The sequence below is a fragment of the Mauremys mutica genome, chromosome 4 (assembly GCF_020497125.1).
Source record: "Mauremys mutica isolate MM-2020 ecotype Southern chromosome 4, ASM2049712v1, whole genome shotgun sequence".
NCBI lineage: Eukaryota > Metazoa > Chordata > Testudines > Geoemydidae > Mauremys > Mauremys mutica.
This window is the reverse complement of record NC_059075.1, coordinates 74,841,258-74,849,934: the sequence shown is the minus strand read 5'-3', so window position 1 is coordinate 74,849,934 and position 8,677 is coordinate 74,841,258. Positions and strand designations below refer to the sequence as shown.

The following is an 8,677-nucleotide window of genomic DNA, read 5'->3' as shown; positions in this document are numbered from 1 at the left end:
TTGCAAATTCTTTGGGCCAGTATCTGTCTTATTTTATGTGGGGACAGTACCTACAACAATGGGAGCCCGGATAGGCACTTCTGCCATCTACTGTAAACCAAAAAATGAATGATGGATGTTGGAGTGAAGGAAGCCTGTCACAGTGTGCTGAGATAAGAAATCCTGCTACACCTCTGCTATCTGTACCATCTCTGGAATTACAGCAACTGCACCCACTTGCTGACCCCTAATTTATAATCCCATTACTCTTACCTTTGGGTTGTGCTCCCAAACTGCATGGCATGTTGATTTATGATGTAACAGGATTTTATGGACCAATAGGGAACATGATGCTACAAACGCCTATAAGCAGAGTGCTAATATATGCACAATCAGCATTGGGTTCCAGCACCAGTGAGTTACCTAGTGTAACTTAACTGACTTCAGGGGCAGTTACATCAGGGATAACATTAATCGGCTAGGACGCTTTCTCCTCCCACCTTTGTGGCAGTCCTTCGTACCCCAAAGTGTGTATCCGAAGAAAGGAGACTGGAGCTTCAGTAAAGCCCGTTGGGTGAACCTGATGCCCCATCCCAAGATGTGCTCACTACATTGTCCCTGTTGGGATTCTGGGGTGGGGAGTAGCCTTAATTTACCCTGAGGTTGGGACCCTGCAGACAGGTGGGTTGGGAGGACCTCGATAAAGTTCTCGGAGAGGGGAGGGGTAGAAAAACTTGAGATCGGAGAGGAAAAGAAACTTGGGAGGTCACCGGAGGGAGGAGAAACACCGAGCAGGAAAGTGAAGGAATAACGAATCCAAGGAGAAGGTGAGAGACGTGTCTACACAGAGCGGGGCTTAGGGAACAATGCGATGAAGGGAAGAAGAAAGAGAGCCGGGAAGCGGAGGGGAGGGGGCTCTGGCGGGGAGGTGGAGCTGGCTGCAGCTGGCGACTCCGGCTCTCTCAGGTTGCTGGGCACGGGATCCGCACAGCGAGTCAGAGCCGAGCGGCTGCAACTGAACGGAGCCCAGAGGCGCTTCCTGCAGCAGCCCGGGCGGCCGGAGCCCAGCGCCTCCCGAGAGCCCCAGCTGCAACTTGTGAGCCGGCCGCCGCCGCCCTTGCCTGTGGAGAGGCGCCGCCTCCAGCTCTTCGGAAAGTTGTCTCGGCTGCCGGACGGTAAGGGCGGCCCCGGTTCGCACGGTCCTGCCCGGGCCCCGGGGCGTGACCCTCGGAGCCCCCCGTCCTGTCCGTATCACCCCCCCCACACACACCCCGGTCTGCCCTAGTCACCCCACACCCCCGGAGCTCCCCCGTCCTGTCCGTATCACCCCCCCCCCACACCGTCCTGCCCTAGTCACCCCGGCACCCCCCGTCCTGTCCGTATCACCCCCCCCCACACACAGCCCGGCCTGCCCTTGTCACCCCACACCCCCGGAGCCCCCCCCCCCGTCTTGTCCGTATCACCCCCACACACACACACCCCGGTCTGCCCTAGTCACCCCGGAGCCCCCCGTCCTGTCCGTATCACCCCCCCCACACACACACCCCGGTCTGCCCTAGTCACCCCACACCCCGGAGCTCCCCCGTCCTGTCCGTATCACCCCCCCCCCCACCCCGTCCTGCCCTAGTCACCCCGGACCCCCCCGTCCTGTGCGTATCACCCCACCCCCCTCTCACACAGCCCGGCCTGCCCTAATCACCCCACACACCCCGGAGCTCCCCCCGTCCTGTCCGTATCACCCCCCCACACACAGCCCGGCCTGCCCTAGTCACCCCACACCCCCGGAGCCGCCCCGTCCTGTCCGTATCACCCCCCGGCCTGCACTAGTCACCCCACAGCCCAGAGCGTAGCTCCCCCTACGCCTCTATCACCCCCTCCACCCTCCCTCGTCCCGCCCCATTCACAGCGCGGCTTCCTACCCCAGTCACCCCACAGCCCGGCTCTCCTCCCTCCCCCACGCCCCCTGAGTGCGGCTCTCCCCCCCCCCCCCGGCTTGCCCCAGTCACCCCCGCCCCTGGAGCGCTGCTCTCCTCCTCCACCCCCTGTCGTGCCCCAGTCACACACACACACCCCCCGGAGCGCCTCTCCTTCCCTCCGTCCTGCCCCAGTTCACGCCCACCGTTCCCGGGGTCCTGCTCCAGTCAATAGACACCAGGGCTGCTGCTGCTCCTCCTTGCTCCATTCAGCATCCCCCGCTGGGGCGCCCTTCCTCCCTCGCCGAGGTCCTTTTTCATTCAATACGTCCCTCTCCCCTCGCGGCTTGCTGCTCTACATCCCCCCTCCCCGGTGCTGCTGTCTCGGACGTTTCCAGTGTTTCCTTTGTACCACCCCGCGCCCTCTTTTTCCCTCGGGACAAGGGAACAAATCCAACCCCAGCTGGGAAGGAGGTTGCCCTAGGGTCACTCGGGTGGCTACAGCCTGGGCTGGGTGAGAGGAACCGGGAAAGGCAGACAGGAGCGATGTGCTGTCTCCTTTTCGCCAGAGGCAGGGGGGGGGGTGTTCCTTCAGCTCATCGCCCCCTTTGCCCCGGTAGAGGAGAGAGAAGAAGGTGCCTGTGCGTTGGATGCTGGGCTGCAGGGGCTTGTAAGTTTCCTGAGGTTGAAGGGCCGGAGGTGCCTCCCTTGCAGTTGCCCAGCACAGTTGGCAGTGTGTCAGTCTCATACTCAGAAGGTCCTGAGCTCAAACCTCAGAAAAGTTGCCCATCTGTTTCCTTCCCATGTCTGACAGTAACAACAGAAAGGTGATGGTGACACCTCTTTCCAAGCTCGGGTTCCCGGTGGGAGAACTCTTATGTACCAAGACCAGCAGGGCCACATTCATATTAGCTGAATTTAGCTCTTTTGTCTGTTCTTCAAGCTGGGTATGGACACGGATTGCTACCTTTATCATCTCTGCGTGTGCTTTTGTTGCTTCCAGTGGAATTGCTGAACGCGTTTTTCTCTCAAGAGTTACAAAGAAATTGGAACATTCTGTTACTTATTCATATATTTCTGGTCATGCTAACACATGAAGTTTCTGACGATCCAAGTGTCAGTGTTGCCCAGTTTTCTGACTTCAGTACAGTAGGAACTGTTTAATTCAAATTTGGTAATCCTCAAATATAATTTAAAGGCAGCCTTTCAAAAAAAGAAAATCTAATATCTAATTGCAGAAAGAATGCTTTTAGTGAAGTCTGATGTGATCAGTATGCACAGCAGGGTATTTGCTACTATAGTATGAAGTTTTATCACAAAAAAAGTTAACTACAGTTGCCACAATAAATGAACTGACATTTTGTGATGCATCATCCTTGCTTTTTAAATGTTGCTTGCTTGGTAATTAATAACAATTAGTCCTTTGCAGTGCTTTCCCCAGTCATTAGTGAGATGAGACTGTATATTGCATATATTTATAGTGTAAGAGAACATTTAAACACATAGTATTATTAATGGAATGAATTATCTAGCAACGTATTTCACTTAATAGTCAGTAACTACCAAGGAGGGTCAATGCAAGTGTATTGTAGAATGTCAAGTGGCTTGTCAGATAATTCTGAGTGCTAGATAATGCCAGATTCTGAGCTCAATTTCACCAATATAAATCCAAGGTAAATTCACTGAAGTGAGTGGAATTATTATAGTTTTATACCAGTGTAACAGAATGTGGCGCAATGTATTTTACAGTCTTTTCTGGTTAAGGGGTCATTTAACATTTTCAGAAGAAAACAAAGATTGTTTTCTTTCTTTGCCCTAGAAGTATACAAATTATGAGACTGAAAAAATCTAGCATTAGAACAAGTAGGTATTTTCCTTATTCTTTATTTTAAAACATATATTATTCTCACAGCTGCTTCTTTCTCTGGAGTACTTTTGCACAGTTGATAAAATTATTTAAATGTGTGACAAACCCTTAAAGGCAGTTAATATTTCTGTTATTTATTGCTGCCAATGTACTATTTTTATTGGATGCCACTGGAATACTGTAGAAGACAATTTGCCAGAAAATTATTATTTGTTATTTTTAATAGATAAGAGGAGGGTGGGAAAAGGAAAGAAAGATTTGTTTTAATTTCTCCAAGAAATTCCAGACTGCCAGCAAAGTCCAGTTATAATTTCTGTTGACGGTCCCACATTTTCTGCAAAGGGGAGCCTAGGCAGTGAATCATCTAGCAGCGTGAGCTGTGTGCTATGAATATGTTACCGAATTAGCCACTGTCGTCAATTACCTGAGGAAAAATAACCCCTGAAAGTACAGATCCAAACAAAATATGCATTTTTGAGGCCCATTCCTGTACAAGTCAGTGGGAGCAGCACTGGGCCTTTAAAGGTTTATTTGAATTGGATTTATGTTTGCATAGCAGGTACTTGCAGGCGATTCATGAAATGATACCAGGATAGAATGGATTCAGGTGACAGAGTCCAGTTTTTCCTCTGTGATTTACAGAAAAGGTCTTTATTTTCTAGCTTTGTGAGAGTAAAATATCATGGGAAGACCACAAACCCTCCTCTTCCCAAAAAACCTCAAACAGATCCACTGCAACTTAATTTTCCAAAGTGGGAGATAATAGGGGGCTGATGATTTTTTTCGGGAAGGAGGAGTAGGATCTGGGAGTTTGCATTTTTTTTCTATGCTGAAAGCATCTAATAACTCTATCCTTAGATGATCTCATTTTTGGCTAGTTGAATTGTATTATCCTTTTTGGGGTGGAGCTGGGGGGAAAGGGAAACAGGAATCGTGTGCTTATGAAAATGCTGAGCTATCTTTAATTCCATTGCCAAGGTGTGTGTGTGTGGTGTTTCATTCAAATCATTATTTCATAGATGCAGCTTTTTAGGTTGTTTTTTAAGAACAGAAACAATATTTGTAACCAAGCATAACAGTGCAGCTCATAAAACAAGAGCAACATCTGTTACTGTGACTTCAATTTCTTACTCTTTGGAGTAGCCAAGTTGACAGTTCAGATACGGTAGTTAAGTTTAATGTCCTGTGTTGAACCTTTGGTCCGGCTTAATAGTGACTGTGAAGAATCAATAACTTTAGCTTATGTTCAACTATAGCCTGTCAATAGAGGAGTGAGAAGGGTTTAAAATTGCCTTATTTCATGGAGCTAGTCTCTTTAACATATGATGGTGGCTGATTTTGTGTTTCTGTAACCTAGTTTTATCATTCAGGCTTGCCAACTTGCTGCACTTCACGCATCAGAACGGGCTGGCATCTTGGATTTCTATCAGAGCTATGGCTGAACAAGCTACAGGGTCCTTACTGCTGTCTGAGTTAGTATTTTTCATCCTAGCACCCTTTTATCTTAGGTTAATATATCTGAAGTTGAGTACTGTAAGCGTTTGAAGCAGAGCTGTGCCATACTTAGATGTGCGTTTATTATCGGTAGCTTTGCCTTCTCTTACACATTCTGAAGTCTCTTGCCAAAAAATAAATAAATACTAGAGATGGAAAAGTGAGTTAAATGGCTTTCTGTTTTTTGTGAATGAATTTGCTTTTCCTTCACCTTTCTTCCCCCTCCTCCTCACTGCCTTATGTAGGATCCTTCCATAATTAAAATATTATGACTTTCCTTATGGTAGCCCTTCACTTGTGGCTAGGTTCCTAATTTGATGTCATTGAAAAAAATGCTAGCAGATGACATTTCATCAGCTAGTGTATACCCGTTTTTTTGTTTCGTTTTGTTTTTTTAAGACACAGTGCTAAGACCATATGGAAAGATAATGAGTTTAAGCTGATAAACAGTTTACAGATTTGCCCAAATAAAGGACTTTCTTCCTAGAAGACACATTTTACTTCAAAATAAATAATCTGGTTCCTCTGTTTTATTTAATTACCTCTAGTTCTGTCTTTTCTCAACCTGCCGTAGGAAAACAGACACAACTGCTTTGTGATCATCAGCTACTGTGGATGTAGGGCCATAGCTCTTACCTCAGGGAAGGCTTGAAAGAGGGTGTTCAGATATTACAGAGATGAGAGACTTGTAAGTACATGGATGGATGGATGGCCCAAGTATTGCCCCTGGAGTTCTATGATGCAGTGCAGTTTCCCATACCTTGCATGTAGCTCAAAGCCTGCCCAGAGAGCATACAGGCCTAAGGTCCACTTGGACCTTGCAGATACAGGCTGCACCTCCATATTAAAGATGAGAGGCTGCACTCTATGCTAATCCTGGGTGGTTCCTCATGAAGCTCTTAGTTTGGGGATTTCAGCAAATGCCATCTGAAAGCTGACCCCTCAATTTTTATGGATTTCTCCTGACAAATAATATGATATCCCCTTGTTCTCTCATGCGGGTCTCTTTCTCTGTCTGCCAGTGCTTGTCCACTGTGACTAGGGCATCCAGATGTAGTTTCAGATTGAGAAGAAATGTCTGAAATAAAGGTAGATTTATTGGTAAAAGTTAGTTTGTACTAAGCATGAGGAATGAGGCAGAGAGAATGTTTCCTAGAGCTTCTGGACTCCTTTCTTTTCCTGATATGTCATTGTCCTAGACATTTTCCAAATGGGGGCACATCAGAGGGCTGGTGGCCTGAGACACATACATCACAAGTGACTGGCAGGAATTGAAAACCATTGGGGAACCTGAGCTTTTCATTTTAGGGACTGAGGATTTAAAAAAAACAACCATCATCAAAAAACAACACAACAAACACACACAAGCAGTTGGATGTGCAACGTACATCACTGCCTTGCATTCACAGTATGACTGAATGCAGATTGAATATTTGCACCCATGAGTGTCTAGTTACTTATCTGCATGCATAGTTACCTGCTTTGAATCCATAATTGTGTCCAAATGCATAAACCTAACTTTTATGACAATCATAGAATCATAGGGCTGGAAGGGACCTCGAGAGGTTATCTAGACCAGTCTCCTGCACTCATGGCAGGACTAAGTATTATCTAGACCAGGGATCAGCAACCTTTGGAACGTGGCCCATCAGGGAAATCCGCTGGTGGGCCGGGACAGTTTGTTTACCTGCAGTGTCCGCAGGTTAGACTGATCGCAGCTCTCAGTGGCCACGCAGGGCCGGCTTTAGGCTGATTCCCCAGAATCAGGCCCTGTGCCTAAGAGGGCCCTGCACCTTAGGTGCCTTTTTAAATTTTTTTTACTCACCCGGCGGCTGAAGACCCGGAGCGAGTGAAGGATCCCCCACCGCCAAAGTGCGGCCGAAGACCCGGACCGCTGCCGGGTATTCAAATCGGGCCCCGCAGTTCCTAAAACCGGCCCTGTGGCTGCAGTTCTCCGTTCCCAGCCAATAGGAGCTGCGGGAAGCAGTGCTGGCCGCCGCTTAACCACCCTGTCAATAAGGAAGTTTTTCCTAATGTCCAACCTAAACCACCCTTGCTGCAATTTAAGCCAATTGCTTCTTGTCCTATTCTCAGAGGTTAAGGAGAACAATTTTTCTCCCTCCTCCTTGTAACAACCTTTTATGTACTTGAAAACTATTATTGTGTCCACTTTCAGTATTCTCTATTCCAGACTACACAAATCCAATTTTTTCAATCTTCCATCACAGGTTATGTTTTCTAGACCTTTAATAATTTTTGTTGCTCTTCTCTAGACTTTCTCCATTTTTTCCTACATCTTTCCTGAAATGTGGTGCCCATAACTGGACACAATACTCCAGCTGAGGCCTAATCAGTGCTGAGCAGAGAGGAAGAATTACTTCTAGTGTCTTGCTTACAACACTCCTGCTAATACACCCTAGAATGATGTTTGCTTTTTTTTGCAACGGTGTTACACTGTTGACTCATATTTAACTTGTGATCCACTTCGACTTCCAGACCCTTTTCTGCAGTACTCCTCCTGGGCAATCATTTCCCATTTTGTTTGTGTGCAACTGATTGTTCCTTCCTAAGTGGAGTACTTTGCATTTGTCCTTATTGCATTTCATCCTATTTACTTCAGGCCATTTCTCCAGTTTGTCCAGCTCATTTTGAATTTTAATCCTCAGTGATTCTCAGCCAGGAGTACATGGAGGGTCTCCCAAAGGGTACATCAACTCATCTAGATATTTGCCTAGTTTTACAACTGGCAACAAGAACTAGCGAAGTCAGTACAAATTAAAATTTCACACAGTGACTTGTTTATACTGCTCTATATACTATACACTGAAATGTAAATACAATATTTATATTCCAATTGATTTATTTTATAATTATATGGTAAAAATGAGAAAATAAGCAATTTTTCAATAATTGTGTGCTGTGACACTTTTGTATTTTTATGTTTGATTTTGTAAGCAAGTAATTTTTTTGTGAGGTAAAACATGGGGGTACACAAGACAAATCAGTTTCCTGAAAGGGGTACAGTAGTCTGGAAAGGTTGAGAGCCACTGCTCCAAAGCACTTGCAACCCCTTCCAGCTTGGTATCATTTGCAAATTTTATAAGTGTACTCTTATATGCTTTTATCTAAATCATTGACGAAGATATTGAACAGATCCAGACCCAGAACTGATCCCTTCATGACTCCACTCAGTATGTCCTTTGAGCTTGACTGTGAACCACTAATAACTACCCTCTGAGAATGGTTTTCCAACCAGTTATGTACTCACTTTGTAGTAGCTCCATCTAGATTGTATTTCCCTAGTTTGTTGGAGGCGGTCATGGGAGTCAGTATCAAAAGCCTTACTAAAATCAAGATATACCACATCTACTGCTTCCCCCATATCCACAGGGCTTGTTACCCTGCCAAAGAAAGCTATTAGATT

The 8,677-nt window shown here is 46.4% G+C and overlaps 1 protein-coding gene across 4 annotated transcripts in view; it reads left to right on the top strand.

Annotated features, from left to right (window-relative positions):
• Positions 1-310: 310 nt before the first annotated feature.
• The window catches only part of TSPAN18 (tetraspanin 18), a 175,010-nt gene continuing 166,643 nt past the window's right edge, over positions 311-8,677 (top strand). For 2 of the 4 annotated variants that reach the window (XM_045012521.1, XM_045012518.1), the window contains exon 1: positions 997-1,154. The gene's annotated coding sequence lies outside the window, so the exon portion shown is untranslated. Of the gene's footprint in view, positions 807-996; positions 1,155-8,677 lie in introns of those variants that run through there. The other 2 variants (XM_045012519.1, XM_045012520.1) reach the window with 2 other exon arrangements.